This window comes from Thermobia domestica, chromosome 17 (genome assembly GCF_964235325.1).
Source record: "Thermobia domestica chromosome 17, izTheDome1.hap1.1, whole genome shotgun sequence".
NCBI lineage: Eukaryota > Metazoa > Arthropoda > Insecta > Zygentoma > Lepismatidae > Thermobia > Thermobia domestica.
This window is the reverse complement of record NC_137470.1, coordinates 76,276,440-76,300,648: the sequence shown is the minus strand read 5'-3', so window position 1 is coordinate 76,300,648 and position 24,209 is coordinate 76,276,440. Positions and strand designations below refer to the sequence as shown.

At 38.8% G+C, this 24,209-nt stretch overlaps 1 protein-coding gene across 2 annotated transcripts in view; it reads left to right on the top strand.

The window, feature by feature from the left end:
• The window catches only part of LOC145673764 (uncharacterized), a 330,178-nt gene that overhangs the window by 81,324 nt on the left and 224,645 nt on the right, over positions 1–24,209 (top strand). The window lies entirely within an intron of this gene.

The window sequence follows — 24,209 nt, the reverse complement described above, 5'->3', positions numbered from 1 at the left end:
GCGGTGGCTCAGTGGTAGAGCGTTTCGTCTGGTGTGCCAAATAAGTTTGTAATGCACAGGACCGTATCCGTTGGTTTTGTCAGGGTACTCCCGATTCTTCCCAATTTTCGTTCCACGAATTCCTCTATTATTATTGACCTACCATAATCATTGGGAGCGGTGGCTCAGTGTAGAGCGCTTCGTGTGGTGAGCCAAGTAAGTTTGTGTTGGACAAGATCGTATCCGTGGGTTTTGACAGGGTACTCCCGCTTCCTCGCACATTTCACTCCACCAATTCTTCTATTATTATTGACTTGCTTCGATCATTGGGCGCGGTGTCTCAGTGGTAGAGCGCTTCCTCTGGTGGGCACTCCTGCTTCTTCCCACTTTTCATTCCAGCAACTCCTCTATTATCATTGAATTGGTTTAATAATTGGGCGCGGTGGCTCAGTGGTAGAGCGCTTCCTCTGGTGGGCCAAGTAAGATTGTGATGGACAAGATCGTATCCCTGGGTTTTGTCAGGGTACTCCCTCTACCTCCCACACTTTATTCCACCAATTCTTCTATTATCGTTGACTTGTTTCCATCATTGGACGCAGTGGGTCAGTGGTAAAGCCCTTCTTCTGGTGGGCCAAGAATATTTGTGATGGACAAGATCGTATCCGTGGGTTTGTCAGGGTACTCCCGATACTTCTCACCTTTCATTCCACGAATTCCCCTATTATTATTGACCTCCCTTAATCATTGGGCGCGTTGGCTCAGTGGTAGAGCGCTTCGTCTGGTGGGCCAAGTACGTTTGTGGTGGACAAGATCGTATCAGTGGGTTTTAACAGGGTACTCCCGCTTCCTCGCACATTTCACTCCACCAATTCTTTTATTATTATTGACTTGCTTCAATCGTTGGTCGCGGTGGTCCAGTGGTAGAGCGCTTCCTTTGGTGGGCCAAGTATGTTTGTGGTGAACAAGATCGTATCCGGGGGTTTTCTCAGGGTACTCTTGCTTGTTCCCACTTTTGATTTCAGAAACTCCTCTATTATCATTGAATTGGTTTAATCATTGGGCGCGGTGGCTCAGTGGTAGAGCGCTTCCCCTGGTGGGCCAAGTACGATTGTGGTGGAAAAGATCGTATCCGTGGGTTTTGTCAGGTTACTGCGGCTTCCTCCCACACTTCATTCCACCAATTATTCTATTATTATTGACTTCCTTCAACCATTGGGCGCAGTGTCTGAGTGGTAGTGCGCTTCCTCTGGGGGCCAAGTAAGTTGTGTGGTGGACAGGATCGTATCTGTGGGTTTTCTCAGGGTACTCCCGCTTCCTCTCATATTTCATTCCACCAAACCCTCTATTATCACTGATTTACTCTAATCATTGGGCACGGTGGCTAAGTGGTAGAGCGCTTTCTCTGGTGGTTCAAGTACATTTGTAGTGGACAAGATCGTATCCGTGGGTTTTCTCAGGGTGCTCCTGCTTCTTCCCACTTTTTATTCCACCAATTTCTCTATTATCATTGACGCTTTAATCTTTGGGCGCGGTAGCTCAGTGGTAGAGCTTTCTCTCTGGAGCATGGGGTCCTTATTGTTTCGATTCCCGGCCTAGTAAGTTTGTGGTAGACAAGGTCGTATCGGTGGGTTTTCTCAGGGTACTCCCGCTTCCTCCCACATTTCATTCAACCAATTCTTCTATCATCATTGACTTGCTTTAATCATTGGAGAGGTTTTGGCCCCTTGAGCATTGCGGTGATGTCAGAAATCAGATTAGGTTCCAAGCATTTGGGTTGTGATGTTAACCTTTGCTGTGGTTCAATCTCAGTGTTTTATTATGCGAGATAAAGCCATCCATACAGCTATAAATGTTGTTCTATTTTGCTCAACCAGTTATTGAGATTGAGCCAATTCGGAACCTTATTTCTTGCTCTCTCAGGCAAGGAACTGATTTTGGACATTACGCTGTCATCAAACGACTAGAATCTTTCCAATGTTACCATCCGCGTCCAACAACCCCATGTTTAAATGGGGAATAGAAAGGACACGCGTCTAAAATTTCGGGACCCAGTTTCTTGAGTTTCAAGCCTAGGGATCGATTTCTGACATCACAATTGTGGTTCAACGGATCAAAATTTTTCAAATGCCGCCTACGCTTTCCAACAGCTTTATGTTTAATAGATGAATTCCAAAAATATTCATTTAAGAGTTTTCTGACCTAATTTATCCCCTTTGATGAGGCTTTATTACTTATATGGTTATATAATAGAGAATAGACGTTCATTTACTTTCATAAGACACGCATACATTGACGCATCCGTCAAATTTTGAGAGAGGTGCATTTAACCAACCCTCAAATTTGAGAATTGTCAAATAATGAAAAGTTATGAATGTTTTTTTAAGACTGTAATATTTAACTCTGTAAATTTGGGTGGTCTTACTTATCCTTTCTATGAGTTAAAAATGTCCAAACACTAGAATTGCCAAATCATTACCGCGTGGTCGGTTATTGATCTAATTTATCTTCTTTGATGAACATTTAACACGTTATATGGTTGAGTGCAAAGGTCTATCCTCTTTCATAGGATATGGGAACATTGATGCTCCCTTCTCAAAATTGGAGGGTAGACAAGACCACTCATCTTAATACTAAAAATTTGGTATGATAGTAAAGACGAGAGTATGTAACTCATTTCAGAAGACCAGTGGCTGCGGTGGCTCAGTGGTAGAGCGTTCACCTGTGGTGATTGGGGTCCTGGGTTCGATCCCAGCCCCCGTCAAGTAAACTTTGTGGTGGAGAAACACCGTGTGCGTGGCTTAATGATCGGTCAGTAACTATATTATGAAGAAATTTGTGATTTTGTGAAACAGAAGCAGGAAAGTTTCCGAACTGCGCGGATCACATCAAGAAATTGTCGAATTAACGTGGAGAACTCTTTTAAGAGCATCAGATGACTGTGAAGTGACAGAAAGATCTTAAAATCTGAAGAATTGAGAATTTTAAAAAATCTTCAGCTTTCAGGACTGGTTTCGAACCTCTTAGCTATCGAACCATGACTTTATAATTCAGCCTCTGAGTACTCTACGCAGCCATTCAATTCCTTTTTCCTTTAGCTACATGAACTTCCTCTTGTTCAGGATCACTTTTTAAGCCAGTAAAAGTTTGTAGCTTCTGTATTAATTGAATTATATTTGATAGAACCGTCTGATAAAGTAGTGCCAAATATTCAGACATAAACTACCTTTTGCAAAGCTTTAGTGGATAATGAAACAAATCGTCGTAAACATGTTAGACTTTTGAAAAGAACAAGTTAAAAAGCAGCAATGGAAATGCGCATAAGAGTGTCACTTGAATGCGAACCTATAACTTTAAAAATAGCGCGTTTACGTCATTATATATTTGATGAATGTTTAGTGTAAGGGACTCGGACATGGATGATCCTAGGTTCGAATCCCGGCCGTTCTTATTGTATTTCTTTTTTAACTACGCTCTACTGTAAATTCATTAAGTTCAATTTTGAATTAAATGTAGTCGCAGCTAGTTTAAGCTGAAATTATTTGCAAATATGAGATATGTTATTACTTGCTTTTCTTTAACCTTCGATGTTTCAACTTCGATATTAAATCTTATAACCTTAAATTACTTAATTTCCCTACGTCATGTCATGATGAAGTTTTGTACAATGACGACAGGCGAGCGGTAATACAATATTCCATTGTTTCTGTAATATATTTATATATCTGTAGAAATTTTTGACTCACAAAAAGAGTACAATGGACCGTACCATGCAACATGGACTCCTGGAGGAATTTCGAACGAATTTAGTATGCGTATAAATTACCATCTGAAAATATACTGTGTGTGGAGGGGGGTAAGACACTGAAACCATTCCCAGAAGGGAAAGGGAGATATGCGGCTTAAGCTGAAGATTTTTTAAATTCTTAATGCCCCACTTCTTAAGATCTTTTTCCTTCTTCACAATCATCTGATGCTCTAAAAACAGTTCTCCACCTTAACTCAACAACTGCTGGATGTGATCCGCGCAGTTCGGAAACTTTCCTTCTTCTGTTTCACAAAATCACAAATTTTGTCATAATATGGTTACTGACCGACCATTTTTTTCTCCAATTCTAAACTTTCATATGTATAACATCCCCCTGTCTCCATATTTGAATCTCTCTCTCTCTCAGTTTCGTCCAGTATGAACGTACACGGCTTGGGATCAAACCTTCGACTCTTGAAACCAAATGTTAGCGGTGTAGCATGTTATCATAACTCTATAGGTTTGTTGCTAAAAGGATTGTCATTTTAGATTTAGTTAGGGACGGGGATTCTCCATCGACATAAGAGTTTCCACATATCAGTGATTTACTATACATTATTTTGATGAAAGAATATGTGCTTATCACACTCAAGGGTGGGGTGAATGACACCCTCCTGTCGTGCCCAAATGACCCCTAGAACATTTGCTTGCAATTACTGGGAAACAAATTTATATTTGAATAACACTTATATCTGTCAGTAATTTATAGAACTCTGCGCCCGCATTACAGACTTTAGGAAGTTTAAAACCTACTGCCGTGATTGACAATTTCCATAGATTTCACAAGAAGCATCATGCTAGCTTGCGGTGATATGCAATCTTTGAAGAAGGGAAAGAATGCAAATAAAGGCGTTTGTAAAGCTATGGGAACAGTTTGTGATATTCTTTCATTCAGGCTCTGAAAAGGCATTTCAGAACAAAGGAATGAAAGAGACGGTTTTAGAGCTATAAAGGTTGTAAACATGGTTCGTTTTCCGTATGAATGGAAAGAGTACATTACGTAACACAGACTGCTTTAGACGAGGAGAAGAGGAGGAAGAGGGCGAGTTGGATTGAATATCAGGAGCACATAGTCGATCGAGACGTGTGTTTCTGAAAGCATAAGCACACTGCGCGAAAGTTTGTTAGTAATTTGGACTATGACAAACTTTTTGTAATATTTTCATTGCCAAGAACTAAACATTGATGCTCCCTTCTCAAATATTGAGAGAAATACATAAGCTTAGTCCTTAAGTTTGGGAATTGTCAAAACAGCAAAACTAGATAAATGTTCTCTACAACTCCAGTATATAACTTTGTAAATTTGGGCGGTTCTGTTTAACCTCTTCTGTGTTTAACAAATTGCCAAAATATTCGTTACCATGTGGTTTACACGTGGCCGGTTGTTGATCTAATTTATTTTCTTTGATGAGCTTTTATTACGATATATGATAATATGGTTAAGTACAAAGGTTTATTTTCTTTCATATGATAAGAGTTCATTTTCCTCTTAAATTTTGGGAAGAGTGTTGGCCTACCCCTTTAAATTTGGGAATTAAAAATAAATGTCAAATGTTCTCTAGAACTCGAATATATAACTGGGGGGAGCGGTGGCTCAGTGGAAAGAGCGTTCACCTCCGGTGCTTGGGGTCCCTGGTTCGACCCCAGCTCGCGCCGTGTGGACTTTGTAGTTGAAAAACAACGTGCTTGTGGGTTTTCTCGGGGTTCTCCAGTTTCCTCCCACTTTCTTCATTCTACCATTTCATTCATTTATCATAATCACCGTCTCCTTTAGCTTAACCGGCATAACTGTGGGATGTAAAACTTAAAGATTTCATTGTTTTGGAATATGTAACTGTAAATTTGCATGGTGCTGCTTATCGTGTTCTGTGGGTAAAAAATTGACAAATTATTCAAATTGCCTTGTGGTTATCACGTGGTCGCTTGCTGTCGCAATTTATCTTCTTTGATGAGGTTTTATCCTGTTATATGGTTGAATACAGGGTATATTCTCTTTTGTGCGACATAGGTACACTCATGTCCACAATGATTGTCGCATATCTATAACTGTCTTCTTGTGAGAATATAATTTGACAATGAGTTTGCAGGATTCTTTTAATACTGATACTATGTGTATAATCGAGAAATGTATATTTGTGGTAAATTTTATAGGAAAAGAATTATAAATACGAAAATTAGAATGAGTAAAACAAAATGTTGCTAAATGAACAAGAAAGTTTTATTTTCGTTTTATTGTTCTTATTTGCTGCTCTTTTGACGTGAAATTTGGCACATACATGTCTTTGCCAATTATGCACATACTAGCATTACAAGAGATACCGGGCGAATTCGTTATCAAATTATATTCCTACAACAACATATGTATAGACATGCGACAATAATTTTGGACATGAGTGTACATTGATGATTCGTTCTCAAAATTTGGGAGGAGTGCTACCCCACCCCTAAAATTAACCCTTGCACTACCTAAGTATTTTTTTGTAACGCGGACTACCAAGTGGGGTTCAAATTTTGCCCACCTGTTAAGATTAAATATATCTCGCAAAAGAAACAAGTTAGAAACTCTCACAAAAATCTACAGAGCCTGAAGTGAACAGTACACAGGATAAGACTAACAGTTATTTATTATGCTGCCATCTAGGAGTGAAACTTCTAAATGTCAGTCACATCTCCTTCCAACGGGGGTACTTTGTGCCCATCAGTTTAAAATAGTAAATTTATGAAACAAAATAAACAGTACACGGAATAAAACTAACCGCCAAATTCAGAAAAGGCGGGATACAACTGTTTATATTTATATAGGAGTGTTCCATATAGGAATGACACCAATAAATGTCATTCACATCTCCAACCAACGGGGGAAAGGAGGTTACTGTGTCCACCAACTTAAAATAGCAAATTGTATGAGATACACATACGTTCAATTTGAACGATCGTAAGGTATACGCTTTAGCTAAACATGTTAATTAATAACACATTTTCTTACAATTTTAAAGAAACGATTAGAAGAGTAATTACAAAAAAATATACTGAGGTGAGCACAAAGTAGTGCTCCGAGGTTTAAAAACAAAATTTGGTAAATGTTCCCTAGGACCCAAATATATATTCCTGTAACTTTGATTAGTCCTGCTTGTGTCCTTTTATGGGTAAAAAATCGTGAAAAATTGAAACTTTGGAAGTTTTTAATCTACTGTACTATACCTTCTTTCATGAGGCTATGGTTATATGAGTGAGTGCAAGTGTCAATTGTTTTTATACGGTATGGGTTTATTGATGCTCTTTTTTAAATTTGGAAGGGTACATTGGTCCACCTATTAAATTTCGGAATCATCAAGAAATAAATGTGGGTAAATTTTCCGTAGATTTTGAATATATATTTCTGTAAATTTGGTTGCTTTTGGTTGTCCACTTCTATGGGTACAACATTCTCAAAAATATGTTGTCGAAAGTAATAGTTTACATTTGGGGCTAATTTTAAATTTTGGCGGGAAAACTAATTTAGCATAAGGTGGGATTTTTAATGTTGTGGTTAATGTTTACCAAGGTGTGATGATATGATCAGTAAGTACGCCAGAAATTTTTACTTGGGGGAGTGTTCAAAATAAAAGGAGGTTTCTCTCAGAATAGTGATATACATTTTTAAACAAACTCAAAGAAAACAGTATATTTTGTTGCGCAACTATTAGCAAGAGTAACTGTTGCCCCCTCCTTCGTAGCTTTCATTTATGCAGCTGAATCTGCTTAAAAGAAACTTACATTTTGTAATAGATTAGTTTCTGTACATTGGATCATTAAAATAAAATTTCATACTAACATGAATAGGAAATTAAGGTCAAAGATTTCATATTAATACAAAGAGAAAACCAAGTTCAAATCCGTTATTTTCTGCTGCTAAATAGCAAACCAATAAAACAAATGACTCACCTGATCTTGAGTTATGATATTCCTCATCCCCATACTTGAACAAGTTGTACTCCACACTCAATACAAATATCATTTCGTCTTAATTTAAGGACTGTTTCTTTAAAACAATACAGAAATATTTGGGCACTTTTGGCAGTCTTTGTTTTGTCAATAGTTTTGATCGAAACACCGCCCAAAACAATGTCATGTCGTTCTCGAAGCCGTACATGAGAACGAGGTCGCTTGGTATTTTGAAGTAAAATAAATAAATAAGAATAATGCCTTCTTTCTAAACGCTAAACCTTTTTTAACTTCATGTAATAAATAACCTATATGATACTGATTGATACAATTGGATTTGGGGGAGTATTCCTTTTCCATCCAGCGGTGTGTGTAAACAAATTTGGAGGGGTGTTAGGGAGGTGTTGGGAGTGTAGATTACTCCCTGGATATGATCATATGGATAAATACATCCCATTGTTTTTCATTGGACATGAGTACCTTGAGACACTCTTCTTAATTTTTAGGAGGAGTACATATGATCCACCCTTAAAGTTTGGAATTGTTAAAAAATAAAAATTTGTAATTATTCTGTACGACTCGGGTAAAGTTGGATGGTCTGAATTGTGTCCTTTCATGGGTAAACATTTCTCGAAATTTAAATTTGAGCATTTTTTCCTAATATGTCAATTAACAGTTTGAAACTTACATAAAATTCATAGTCTAAAGTCATAGGTGCAATCGGATTGGTTCATTCTTGTCTCTAATTTATAACAACATACGTTGAACATTGTACAGAAAGTTGAATAATGAGTTACGGAGAGAAACAGACAGAGCGAGAGAAGAGTTTTACAAGAGAAAATACGAGGACATAGAAGAGTTAGAAAGAGTTGGGAAATATGAGGAAATGTATAAGGAGGTGAAAACTGTGGAATTTCGGAGGAAACAAGGGTGTATTACGATGGCAGTAGAAAATAAAAATGGGAAGGTAGTCAGCGACAGAAATGAGGTCATAGAAAGATGGAAAGAATACGTGGAAGCCTTATATGAGAGTAGGGAGAGACCGTGTTTCCTGAGTGTTTTAGTGGATTATGAAGTAGGCGAGGATGATAAAGGATTTAGTATTCTTCGGGATGAGTTTGAAAAGGCTATCCGAGATTAGGAATGGAAAGGCATCCTGCATAGATAATATACCAATCGAATTCATTAAAAATATAGGAGACTAGGGAAAGAAAGAATTGTTCCGACTATGCAATGAAATACATGAGACAGGGGAGTGGCCAAAAAACTTCCTGAAGACGATCATGATACCGATGGCTAAGAAATCGAACCCAAAGAGATTTGAGGATTATAGAACTATTAGTATCATATATCATGCAGCTAAAATTCTGCTCCGAATACTGAACAGAAAGTTATATGGAAGAACAAATGAGGAAGTTGAGGAGGAGCAGTTTGGGTTCAGAAGGAGTAAGGGCACAAGAGATGCTATTTGATTATTAAGGGCGATCGGTGAAAGATTTTTAGAAAAAGGGGAAGAGGTGTATGTTGTATTTAACGATCTAGAAAAGGCTTTTGACCGCGTGAATTGGGAATTGTTGTTGGGAGTTCTAAAGAAGATATTGTTGGAATGGAAAGATCGAAGACTCATAAGAAACTTATACATGAACCAACAAGTAAGTGTTAGGATAGGGGAAGAACTGACGGAAGAGAGTGCAATTGGAAGGGGAGTTCGACAAGGATGCTGCCTCTCGCCAACACTATTTAATGTCTATCTAGAAGAGATAGTGAAAAAGAGTTTACATGATGATGACGGCATTTTGGTAGGAGGTAGAATGATTAGATGCATAAGATTTGCAGAGGATATGGCGCTTGTTGCAGAATCTGAAAAGAAAATCAATAAAATGTTAGAAAACCTGAGGATGGGCTTTGAAGAATATGGGATGAAAATAAATGTCAGAAAGACAAAAATCATGGTGATTGGAACTAAGAGGTCTGTGCCAAATATAAGCGGGGAGCAAGTGGGAGGGGGGCAAATAGAACAAGCGAATAGTTTTCGATATCTGGGTAGTATTCTTAGTAATGACATGAAGTGCGAACGTGAAACAAAAGCAAGGATAGGAATGGCGAAATAAGCCTTTAGGAGAAAGAAAAGTCTGTTTTGTAGGACCTTGAATAGAGAGTTGAGAAAAAGACTCATAAAATGCTTCGTGTGGAGTGTTGTACTGTATGGGGCGGAAACGTGGACATTACGTAAAAGTGATGAAAAACGACTGGAAGCATTCGAAATGTGGGTGTGGAGAAGGATGGATAGAATTAGTTGGTCGAGCAGAAAACGAATGAAAGGGTGTTAAAAATGGTGGGGGAGAAAAGAATACTTTTAGATATTGTTAAGAAGAGGAAGAGAAACTAGTTGGGGCATTGACTAAGAGCAAATTGTATCATGAGGGACGTCATAGAGGGTATGGTGGCGGGAAAGAGAGGCAGTGGGCGAAAGAGACTACAATTAATGGATGATATAAAAACAGAAAGATCATACGTGAAGACCAAGAGGTTAGCGGAGGACCGTGGAGCATGGAAGCTTCTCAGCTGCTGCATGTGACCTGCCAGTAATGGCAGAATAGCTATGATGATGATGACTTTGAATATTGAAGATTGTAGTGTAAGGACATTTGTGGAAATTTATTGCTGATTGGTCGATTAGTACCATTAATTAACTTAAAGTTTTGTACTTGAAAATCGAAATTTATGGCAAGAACCTGATAAACAATTAACAAAACCAATTAATTTACAATAACATTTTAGTACTTTGAACCTTGGGTTTGTAGCAACGATTCATACATAGTCTAAGGTTATAGGTAATAATTTATCTTTAGTGGAATGTGATTGATAGATCCCTACCTCAAACTCCAAATTTTGAACCTGAAATCTGATAGTAATTACTGTAAGCTTTTGATATACGTAACAGTTTCAAGCTTTGAACCCTGGGATTGTAGCTACGACTCATAATCTAAGGTCATTAATGTAAAAGATATGATTTGATACCCTATATATAATTAATAAAATGTATTGAAATGCAACAACAACAAGGCTGATCAGCGGAAAGTTGATGCAATTAGATTGGCTTTTAAATCTTTGTTAAAATTTTTATAAAGGGTTTCAAAATTTTTGCTTAAACTTTTTTTCGATCACTAATTTTTTTAAAATTTTTGTTTGAAACTTCTGGTTTAAACAAATTGTTTGAGAAATTTTAGTTTGAAAATTTTGGTTTGAAGCACGGATGCTTTTCCCGTTTGTCCTGTGGAATCCAACCTGCTACAAGCATTTTATGAATGTGTACAAAGATAAGACATATCGATCAATAGGTGGACATCAACCTGAACAAAATTGGCCGAAAGTATGTCTTCGTTGCCATTAATAATCTTCAGCTTTTATTCTCCTGGAATGGATTGTTCATTAGTGTACTTATAGGACATATATACAAAATATGTTGTTAACTAGAAGATGTACGTATTGTTGTTTGTTCTTTTAACGGTGATACAAATAATCCTAACACTGACATACGAGGTGCTACCCGAAATATCCGCGATTTTTTTTTACCGGGAAAATCAGTAGAAGTACGACATTCCACCGTTAGATGCCTCCAGGTACATGAATTAGGTACTGCACCACAAAGTTGCGTCATCTTTGGCGCATTCAGTTGTGAGTTGTAGTTGTGCAAGTCAGGACGTGTTTCAGTACTTCTGCGATTTTTCAAATGGGTGACATTAAGGAGCAACGGATCTGCATCAAGTTCTTTGTCAAGTTGAAGAAAACTATAGCCGAAACCCACCGCATGCTGAAAGATGCATTTGGTGAAAGTGCATATAAGTCTAGCAAAAACATTTTAGTGGTTCAAGCGTTTCAAAAAAGCGCGCGAATCTGTAGAGGATGACAAACATTCTGGTCGACCGTCAACATGCACACGGAAATGAACATGAAAGTGTGTGAAGTGATTCGCAAAGACAGAAGGGACATAGCTCACGATGTTTGTAACATACTTCGACATTCGAGGAATTGTGCATAAGGAGTTTGTTCCACCTGGTCAGAATGTCAAGGGGAAGTTTTACTGCGAGGTTTTGCCAGAGCTGTGGTAAACGAAAGACTGGCTGCTGCACCATGACAACACGGCCGCGCACATCTCGCTCTTGTGAGGGAATTCCTAGCCAAAAACAACATGACTACGGTCCCCTACCCTGCCTACTTCCCTGACCTAGCCCCATGAGACTTCTACCTGTTCTCGAAGATGAAGGTCACTCTTCCTGAACACTCTTTATACTGCGAACTTCCAGGAGTGCTTGCAAAAGTTGGTACAACGCTGGGATCGTTGCATACATGCCAGAGGAGCTACTGTGAAGGTGACAGAGGACATTAGGACGTGAGTATAGTTTTCTGATTTTTACAATGACATTCTCGGATATTCTGGGTTGCACCTCGTAGATGCTCCTAACATTTACGCGCACATAACTAGTAATTGTCAAAGAATGAGGCAGGACTGAGTGTAAGTAAACATTTTATTATGAGCTTCTTTTACCCGTCATAGGCACGGTCTGGTGGTTAGCATACAGAATTTCCACGAGGGAGACTAGGATTCTAATCTTACCTATATCAACTATTTTGTATTTGTAACGTTTAATTTTGCCATGGGAAAAATATTGGAGAATAGCACAAAATTTACGAATGAGAGATATTGTGTAGTCCTAATGTCAAACAAATAATGCTAAATGAAACTAACTTTGCTACGTTCTTACTTAAGTAAAAGTATCATGAATGTTCAAGAAGGTATACAATCGTTGCTGAAATGGACGTTAAACTCAAAATCAATTCAACTCAACTCAACTCAAGATATACAACAAAATACATTCTCACAATAAGAACGACAGAGAGAGTGCTCAAATTACAAATTGAACAATATCCAGAATCGCTACGGATAGTGAAGCAATTGACTATTCTGAATTCATACAGATGAGAATTCCATGCGAGATTAACACAGATAAGTCACTTCAAAGCAGAGGGTTCGGAGTAAACCAAGATAACTACTTCTTTTATGTTGATATACTTCATATGACCTTTTTTTCATGGCAACATAGTTGGTAATATACTTCAATACATTTAAAATCGAAATAAAATCCATATCTAATAGCTGTATGGTAGCAGTAAAACTCTCAGAGAGTGTCAGTTTCTCTATATTGTAGTACTTTATGCATATCATTACACAACACCAACCACACAACTCATGGGTTTATCTGAGGTCTGTAGTATAGCATGTGGACAGTGAAAAAATGTTTACCAGTACCACAAGTTGTAACGTCTTCTGAAGTAATAATGATCTCCTCCCCAGCAGCATTTGCTGCATAGTTACGATAAGTTCAAGCTGTGGGAAGATTACTTTCGTTAATGATAACTTCGTGTTGGGTCCTGAATGGCTTAATTGCAAATAAAGGTATGTTTCCACCTTCTCTAACAGCTTGGAGCAGCCTAAATATGTCCATTTACGATGACACCAGAAATAAATATGGCTTACTCTTAGCTACATTTAGTCTGTCGGTTATCCCACCTGAAGACTGTCAACCTAAATTGGTTGTATTTTTCGATTAATATATTCTGGACTGTTAGTACCATAGATGTTCATTTTACTCCGACCTCACTCACCCTCGCCGTCGCAGTGGCATTTGGCCATCGCCCTTGTTCATCCTCGCCCTCGCGAAGGGAACTGTCCATCACCCTCGATCTCGTGGTGGAAACTTTTCCTCGCTCTCGTGCGCCCTAGCGAAGGGAGTTGTTCATCAACCTCGCGCACCCTCGCCCTCGCAGTGAAAGTTATCCTTCGCCCTTGCGAAGGGAGTTGTCCATCACCCTCGCGCACCCTCGTCCTCACAGTGAAAGTTGGCCCTCGCCCTCTTTCACCCTCACCTTGCGAGGATGGTTGACCATCGTCCTCGCACGCCCTCGCCCTGGCTGTGGCAGTTGACCCTCGCTCTCGTTCACCCTCGCCCTCGCGAAGAGAGTTTCCATTGCCTTCGCTCACCCTCGCCCTCGAATCATTGAGTGCGAGGCTATTTGAGGGTTAGGAAGTCCTCATGAGGGAGGCCCCCGCGAGGATCAGATTCTCAATTATCCAGCCTATTTGCTGAATTATTTTCTTAGCATATGTCCTAAACAAAAAAAAAATAATAAAAAAATAAACATACCATCGTTTAGCTTACTCCGGATCACCTAAAATGGAACAAATCATTGACTACTCCACGTTTAATATTACCATGAATATGTTCAGATAAAATTTGAATCGAAATTCCTTTACATCTTTCGGTGAAAACTAGTGTTTCCCATGAGACGAGACGAGACGAAAAATAAGGTTTATCGCTTGTCTTGTAAATTTTATAGAAGTCTCTTCTCAATTCTCGGAAACTTCTTTATTGTCTCGATTCTCGACGACTCATTGCTCGTCTCGTTCTGTAAATTTACGTACAAAATGTATTCCCTTATCTAAAAGTTCTCAGGATCCTTCTGCGTCAGAAGAGGCGTAAGAAGGGTGTATATAACAACATTTAAACCATATTTATTATTGGAATATATTGTGTAATGATTTGAGCATTTTTAAACGTTCATAAATGCTCTTCATTGTGAGCCGTACAATCACTTTTATCAATTTATAGGTTTTACGTACGGATCATTTAGCACTAAAATATGTTTGAGACCTAAGACTTGGGTGAACTAGTGTTGCTCACGAGTCTCGAAAAAAATTCTCGATTTGTTTCGTAGTGCAAATTATAAAAGTGATAAAGATATAGGGCCTTATACAGAGTCGTTTTGACGTGTGATTAGTAACATACTAAAGAGTTCGAGTAACATATGTTTCCTGCAGTAGTCAGGCCTTTAGTATGACAATAATCATATGTCAAAACGACTCTGCATAAGGCGGATAGTGTTCAGACTGTACTCTATATAAATAAACACGGGATTATTTCTTGGATGGTTGGTAGCTGGAACATGTACTTCGATCATGATTATATTATGACGAGAAACGACTTAGGGATGACGTTAGTTACAAACGGTTCAATGGTAACAAAAGGTTAAGAAAGCTTCTAACATGGAATCAGCCACATGATTACATCGACGAGGATTACAACACCTACGCAGACATAGAGTGTCCGGGGGCAAAATCCGCAGGGGACAAAAGTCCTTTTTGGGGTTTGGGGGTACTTTTTGTTGGAGTTGTGCAACATTGCTTATGCTGCAGAAAGATTAAATGGCGGCGATTTACTGTTCATGTTCGTAAAGGTATGCAGTGAAATTTGTTAATACAATGAGGTAAGTTATATTTTGTCTTACTTTGAAGTAATATTTTGTTTTATGGGAAATAGTACTAAAGTCTGTGGGAGAAGTTACGACTTATTTTATTGCTGTTTCATATTAAAACACTTCTTCAGTAACAATATACACTACCTCCCCTTTTCCCGGTATCAGTTATGCAGTCAGCATTTCATTGTAATTAAAACATGTGTGAATGGGACAAAAGTACGATTTTTTTTCTGGGGCAAGAATCCGAATGCGGACTTTTGCCCCAGCTCTCGAATTTGTAAATAATTTTATTCTTAAATTTAAATTCCAGTTTCTAACAGTAGACCTATTTAAATTCATTTGCTACGTAGTCTTTCTTTAGGTTAACTAAAGTTATGTAGGCCTGTATGAAGGTTGATCTTTGAATTTGGGCAAGCTACGCTTAATACTGATTAGTGTACCGATGGCACCAAGGACACTACTCATATTTCAGCGGTGTAAACAGAGCCTAGGATTAATAGTCAGTAGTGCTAACACATACCTGTTTGTATTGCTGAATCCATCTGTTGAGGTGTGAAAAGTGCTCTTTTGTCATTTGGTTAATCGGTGCTGAGAGAGATTTGTCTTTTGTTGTAAGAAACACTACGAAACAATGTGGTTTAAGTTTAAACAGATACCACATCTTTTTCGGAAGGTCAAGAAAAGAAAAGAAAAAAAATGCGTTGTCGCTTTGGTTGGACGAATTTGCCATGGTTGGCTCTGATCTTACAATACACGTGTTTTTATTTTTTATTTTTTTTTTGAAGTGGTGGTAGTTTATTTTCTGATTCTTGTCAACAACGAATCTTTGTATGATTTTTTTCTACAGGGTGGTCCGTAAGTCTTAGTACAGTGGATTATTTTTTTTTTTTAAAAAAAACATGATTAAAGCAAATCTGATTAGCGAAGACTTCGGTAAAGGAGCTACCGATCTTGATGGCCGCCATCTTGGATCCAGGTCATTTTTTTAATGAAAAGGTACGCATGTGACACATCAATTAACACTGTTTTTGCAGGGGAATGCAGTCCCGCAAGCAGAAATGCGTTATCATGTCCCGTTCCAAAGTTATGATGCCCCAAAGTTGAAGATTTTCTGTTTCCTTGCAGGGAGAGCGACATGCCACTAACGCTGCAAGAAAGATGTGATGCCCCAAACTTAACAGTTTTGCTTTTCGTTACAGGTAGAGCGAGATGGTAGTGACGAAGCAGGAAAGAATTGAGATCATCCTAATGTCTGGGGAAAGAAGCAGTCGTGTGATTGCCCAGGACTTCAACGCGCGCCATCCCGAAAGACCTGCAATAAGCCACAACACCGTTAGCTACCTCATTAGGAAATTCAGTGTAACTGGTAATGTTGCCGACATACCACGTGTCCCCCACGAACCGCGACAGATGAGGAAACATCCACAATGGTGCTTGCTGCGAGTGTGAAAAGTCCGAAGCGCAGCACAAGGCGATAACAGACGTACCACGTGCTTCCGTGATGAAGAATCTCCATACGAACAAGTGACATCCCGCATCCCGCATTCAAGCTGCAACTTGTCCACAACCTTTCAGAGGATGATCCAGACCGGCACATGGAATTCTTGAATTCGGTTTTGTTACAATATGACCGAGATCTGCATTTCCCAGCCAGCATTCTCTTCACAGAAGAGGCAAACTTTTATTTGGATGGGGAAATGAATTGCCAGAACATGCGATATTGGTAGCATGAAAACTCCAATGAGATCAATCCTTGCAAGAGTGTTACCCCTTCTCATATCATGGTGTGATGTGGCATATGGAACACGTCGACCATAGAACCCTTATTCATTCCTGGTACCCTAAATGGTGTCCGATATCTCGAGATGTCACAGGGGTTGGTGTTTCCGTTGCATTTCCGCCCTGATGCCACCTTGTCGCGATATTTTCAGCAAGACGGTGCCCCAACGCACTATGCGCAATCTGTGCGGGAATGCTTGGATCTGCATTTTGCTGGACGTTGGGTCAGTCGCCGAGGCCCTGTGGAGTGGCCAGCCCGGTCGCCAGACCTCACTCCCTTGATTTTTTTAATGGGAACACTTAAAACGCCTGCTATATCAGGAGAAGATTCGGGATGTTGCAAACCTACAGGAACGTATTCAGGACGAATGTGATAACATCATTCCAGCTGTGTTGTTACGAGTTCAGGAGGACTGGATTAAGATACTTCTTTGTGTGCTGCAATGGACGAGAAACATGTGAAGCACATCCTGTAGGTAGGATTTTGGGACGTCATAACTTTGGAACGGGACATGATAACGCATTTCTGCTTGCGGGACTGCATTCCCATGCAAAAAACAGTGTTAATTGATGTCACATGCTCTCCTTCCCATTAAAAAAAACTGAATCCAAGATGGCCGCCATTCACCACGCATGCATCAATCGGTAGTTCCTTTACCCAAGTCAGATTTGCTTTACTCATGTTTGTTTCCAAATAATCCACTGTACAAAGACTTATGGACCACCCTAAAGTTTATCAATACGAGGAATAACTTCATACTTTGTATGTTTATTGAGTTTTTCTCAAGTGAGATAAACTTATCTTTTTGCTTAGTTTACCTTTTTTTAATACAAAGAATCACTTCATGCTTCGTATGCTTTTTGTTTATCTTAAGATTCTTGTAGAAACCAAAATAATTCCATAAAAAAGCCTGTATGTCGATTTCCTACTTCGTGTATTTCAGCGGACTTTTGCCCCATTGCGATAGGACTTTTTTCCCCTATACTCGGGTAAAAGTCCGAATTTGTCCATCTTTTTTTAAATTGCTGTAACTTATTAAGTAATAAATTGATAGGCTTTCTAGCACCTTCAAAATATAGAGGAATGTTCAATTATACTTCTGTGTGAAATTCGTTATTTTGCCGTTATATCTTTCTGCTCCAGCGCAATTCAAACACCAGACTGCGGCTTTTTGCCCCCGCTTACTCTACTTAAGTTGACTGATGCGTTGTATCAGAATCACGATCCAAGACAAGACATAGTTAAATCCTCAGCCAGTGACAAATAACGAAAGGTCATTAAATCTATCTGGCTTTAACAAAGAAAACCACACACGAAGCGAGTGAAGAAGGTATTGGATATTTTGGGCTTCAATTATGAAGTACCAACGGGTGCCAAAATAATTTATCTGGGTGGATGATGTCAGGAAGCTTGTGGATTGTGTCTTAGTGGTTACTGGTGAGAGAATGACGGGGAACCGATTCTTCTAGAACGAAAAGTTTAAAAACGAAAAGTTTAAAAAAATGAAATGAAATCTTTAAGTTTTACGTTCCATGGTTATGCCGGTTAGGCTAAAGGAGACGGTGATGATGAGTAATGAATGAAATGGTGGAATGAAGAAAGTGGGAGGAAACGGGAGAATTCCGAGAAGACCCCACGAGCACGGTGTTTGTCCACCAAACGAAAAGTTAAATATCATGGACATGATTACGTCTCTCTTATCTAATGCCATTGTGTCTGATACTAATGCCTAACCACATTGACTTGACACCTAGTCTCCGGTTCCAAGCGCTGTTATCGGCTGAAGGAATTCCACGCCTTTGGCGCAGACGGCTGCAAGGCTCTCTCGCTTAGCAGTAGCTGAACTGTTATTGGCTCAACGCGTGGGTGTGTTGAGGTGTGAGCTTTAGTTCACATTTTTGCCACGGCTCAAGACATTTTGGCAGCACTATAAGAGTATGTGGTACCTAATGAGCATCATTAACTCACTGGCGCCCAAGTTCTGGAAGACATATAAGGTAGTGATTTGATCAATGATATCATTAATGAGCTTGCATTTGAGATGCATATTCCGGGCTATCAATTTTGAGGTCCAGGAACTCGTCTTGATGAAAGATTAAACATAGATGATAGGGGAATTAAGAGGCTATATAAAGCTGGTAGAAAACATGATATGCGTATATAAGCTTTAGGGAACTAGATGCTGGGCACAGAGCAGATAAGGAAGTGCGACATAAAGCGTTTGGTCGTGTTGTTGGCAATGGTGCCAGTATCGGTGAAACAGTAGCAGCATTAGAAGCTACTCTAGCTATGAATGCTAAAACCAAGATGGGATGTATAAAAATATCTCTAAGGTAATGGTGGAGCGGTATGAAGTGAGCAGAATTAAGATAAAGTGCGTTAAGTTTGCCGTTACACCAAATGAACTACAGTTGACCAGACCTATACTTACACAGCAATAACTCTCAAAGTGTACGCAGGGGTTAGAGAGTGATATGAGTTGTATTGAACTTAAACCCCATACCTCAGTTAAAGAGCTTTAAGGAGCATAAAGTTTCCGGCTTTATTTATTAGAAGATAGCCGCTTGTTAGCTTCTCTCGATGCGTTGGAGAGTGTGGTAGATATTTCAACTTCAATACCCAAGACGGTGATATATGCGAAGAAAAACAAAGCAGAGTGAGGCTAGAAGAATCATCATAATGAGATGATCGAAGCTGCAATGCTCTCTCAACGTGCAAGTGATTCACATCTACATAGTCTCACTAAAAAACCGCTCAAGGATGCCTACTTTAAATATATAGCATGTAAGATACGTATCAAGAACTTCCATTGAGTGTTTTGCAATGGGATGCAGGTAAAGTCTACATAGAATATGATGCAGATAGATCATTACGGTCTAGAGCAGGGCACAAAATTTCGAAGTCAGACGCACTCGTCAATCCAAAAATGATGGTCGTCAATATCTCTCACATACAAATTATGAAAGCTACGAAGCCACGGTCATTGACAAAAAAAAAAAAAAAAAAAAAAAAAAAAAAAAAAAAAAATCAGAGCATAAAATTTCAAAGCCAGACAATTAGATTCAGGATAATCAATTTTGAATTGGACAATTCATATAAGTGTTAAAAAATATTTTACCTTAAGACCACGTTTGTGTAAAGCTCTCTCTCTCTCTCTCTCTCTCTCTCTGCACTGAAGTACCAGTTATCGATTGCAGTTTTCAGATCAAAGTCCTTAAGTGAGGGGCTATGTCCGTTGTGAAGACTACACATTCCGCGTTTTCTCTCACTCAGTGACAATTATTTTCGTGCAAAATGGGAACTGCGCAGCCCTTGAGTTTAGGCAGAAACCATTCTGGTCGCCAGCTCTAAATTTCTAGTCGCCGATGACGACTTTGCGACCGGAAATTTTGCGCCCTGGTCTAGAGTATTTACAATTCATTACACATCGGCGAAATTCTATCACTAATTAATACATCAGTTAAATAATAGAATTGTCAGACATGTAAAGAGACACCCCACTAGAGCAGGTACATTATTGAAATTTGGATTAGTTTAGTGGAACGGTTTAGTAGATGTAAAATCTAAAAGCGTTTTTCGGGAAAATATGGAACTCCACTAGCTAATGCAACTGAATATCTAGGTACTGAAAAATAATTCTTTCCCTGGTCCATAGAATCCCAACCTCTTCTCTCTAATTCCATGTATTTCCAGACTATTAGAACGGCAAAGAAAGTTTGCCATGTCCTTGCTCCGCTGTCTTAGGGTCGTGCGTATCTACTAGGGATGGTCAGACGGATCCGGATCTCGGATATCCGGATCCTACAAGATCCGGATCCGGATCCTATAAGATCCGGATCTCGGATCCGGATCCGAAATTTCGGATCTTGGATCCGGATCCGGATATCCGGTTCCTGGATCCGGATCCGAAATTTCGGATCTTGGATCCGGTTCCGAAGTTTTGTATCTTGGATCCGGATCCGAAGTTTTGAATATTGTATCCGGATCCGGATATCCGGTTCCTGGATCCACACCCGAAATTTCGAAGTTCAGATTCATACTCCTGTTTTGAATATTTTAGGCGTTAGATTGAGACCCAGAACTAAAATATCCATATGTATAAAATTGACTAGGTGAATTTTATCTAACTCAGTGGGAAGACAATTCAATTTAAATGACAAAAGATTACATCAAAATCTCATTTTCACATTTTTCGGGTTAGACCATTGTTCCGCACACCCCATCATTTAGTCTTTAGTATATCTTTAAACGTACTACAAGTATGCCACTTTCATCTGAAGTCAGTAGTTGTATAGATCTGCCTTTTGTTATATATTAATCGAGTTAGGATTAAAATTCGATTGTTTGTGAGACCTATGATAATATTTTCAGAATAAGTTATAACGTTGAAAAACTGCATAGTAATGCTGCATATTTTCTTTGTGCCACATTGGAATTTAATGTAGTCTATCTTATACAATCGGCTCTTATGATTAATTCAATGATCTGAACTCCTGCAGCATTACGCTAAAATCATGGATGTCTTTAATTTTCGTCATCATTTCTATTTTTTTTTTTATTACGAGCAAAATAAATATCATAAGTGGTATTTTACATAATACATATACACGCAGATCAGTCAGTTGATTGCTTAAAGTTTATAGCAAAGCTATTACCTTTCTAAGACACTGGCGGCCTTAGGACAAAATCCATGGCTTTCCCTTAAAATCTTAAATATCTCTATATAAAAAGGGCAAAGTCCTGAGTGACTGAGTGAGTGAGTGACAGATCACCGTACAGACCAAATCGCTTAAGCTACAAACTTGAAATTTGGACAGTTTATAGGGTTTGTGACGTAGGATACCACTAAGGAAGGACTTTGGGAAATTCGACGAGGAAGGGGGGAAATGGGGTGGAAAATATTGATGATTCTTGACGTTAGATACTTCAAATTTGGTATTTGGGTTTCTCATTGAAAATAATTTGATACTTGTTAAAGTGCTTTTTGATATTTAAATTAGAAGGGGCAGGGAAGATGTAGAAAGTAAAAGAACGGGTGGTAATTGCAATTATTGCAATTAGTATAATAATATGCCTATATCTCGGAAACTTAAAGGGTTAGAAACATGGAATTTGGTATTTGGACTTCTCACTTAAAATAATTAGATACGTATTTCAACGTTTTTTTTATGTGTGGCCCAGAAGGGAAGAAAAGGGGCGAGAAAAAAATTAAGTGGGGATTACAATTATTGTATTAATATGTTATATCCTTTAAGGTTAGAGACTTGAAATTTGGTATTTGCACTTCTCATTAAAAATAATTTGACATGTGTTTCAGTGTTTTTTGACGTTTTAGTAAAAAGGAAAAGAAAAGAGATGGAAAGGAAAGAGGGTGAGGATTGTAATTATTATAATAACATGTCGATATCTGGGAACCTCTAAAGGTTAGGAGCATAGAATTTGGTATTTGGACTTTACATTTGAAATAATTAGGTATGTACTTAAGCGTTTTTTTTATGTATGTCTTAGAGGGGAAGTAAAGGGGCGGGGAGAAAAGACTTTTATATCTCGGAATCCTGGAATGTTAGAGAAATGAAACTTGTTATTTGAACAAAAATTCGTTATCTTGTGAAATGAAATGCTTGTGTTTTATATCCCACGTTTATGCCGGTTAGGCTAAAGGAGACGGTGATTATGAGAAATGAATGAAATTAAGAAAGTAGGAGGAAACGGGAAAACCCCGAGAAAACCCACGAGCACGGTGTTTGTCCATCACAAAGTCCACACGGTGCAAGCTGGGATCGAAACAGGGACCCCAAGCACCGGAGGTGAACGCTCTACCACTGAGCCACCGCGGCCCCTTAAAAATTCGTTATGTTTGCAGGCGTATGATGTGCGAGGCCGTAGACCGAGCAAATGTGTGGGCTGGGGGGAAAGCCCCCATGTACTCGCACTGAAATTCGGTATGTCTCGGGATACCGGAATGTTATTACATACAATTTGATATTTGAACTGAGATTCGGTATGGTTGTAGGTTTACGAGGTACGAGGTCATAGGCCGATCAAATGAGATATCAGAGGGTCTAAGGGCAAATCCCCAGACATTTCTTTTTAAATTGATTATGATTAGGCTTTTGTGGTGCGAGGCCCTAGTAACGGAGGTCTAGTGGCGAAGCCCTCAACTAGCCGAGGTCTATTAAGTATATAAATGTATTTGCGTAATGACTGGAAATTGCATGTATGCCTGTGGACAAAATTGCATAAGTAACCACGAGAAATGACAATCCTTTAAGATAAAAATTTTAAAAAGCTACCAAAATGTACTCTTGAATGAGTTGTATAAAATTATGTTTGCGCAGGGGCGAATCCAGAACGGACTCTTGGAGGGGGCGGATGGATTCTTAGGGGGCGGTTGGGGATGCTAGCAGTGAAAAATTACTTAGATGATCTGAAATTGCCACAAATTACTACTAAAGTACACTGTTAATGGTGGCGCTGGGTAGGGGCAAACGACTTTTCGCCCTCCCCCTGCATCCGCCTATGTGTTTACATGAATGATATAGCTCCTTATACAACCTATGCAGAGTTAATAGTAGTGGATTACTAATTACAAAGATACGTGTTACTGCTCGAGGTTCCATATGGTATTTTGTATACACATACAGTACATTAATACATTGATTTTGATACATTAATTGCCATTTAGAACTTTATCTCTACTACAATTCTTAATTCTAACTGGAGTGGTACGGTCACAGAGGAACGTATTTTTAAAGAAAGAAAAAAAATGCTCATCAAGAGCAAGAAAAGGAAGTTGCTTCTTAATTTGATTTGATCTATATTTTATGGGCTGTTCTATTAGCAATGGCCTAGCCCATCACGACTACGAAATGGCCTCATTCAGTGACCACAATAACTCAGAAAGAATTAGAAAAGTAAGCAGCCAGAGTCTAATGAAGAAGCTTGGGTTTGAGACTAAGGTTTCATCCCAGCATTTGACTAGTGTTACAGAAAACAAAGGACAAATTTCCACCAGGACGACAGCTTTAAAAAAGATTTACTACCTTTTCGGTCAAGTATTTTTACTAGAATCTAATCTGACAATGAGATTGCTCTCACCTAAGTCGACAGTTTTACTCAATCAAATTTGGAGTAATTGTGACATATTAAGGCACGAAAACCAAATATCAACAGAATGAAGGGAACGCAAGGCTGTCACACGATCAGATACCAAAAGTGTCTTAAAATCTTATTTTAAGCATAGGAATGAAAATCACTTTGTCAATAATTTCGAAAATTTTGCTGATTCGGAACACCCGAATTTTCTGACACGGAGTTTCGAATCCGGATCCAAGATCTGAAATTTCGGATCCGGATCCAAGATCCGGTTTTTCGGATCCGGATCCAAGATCCGGATTTTCGGAT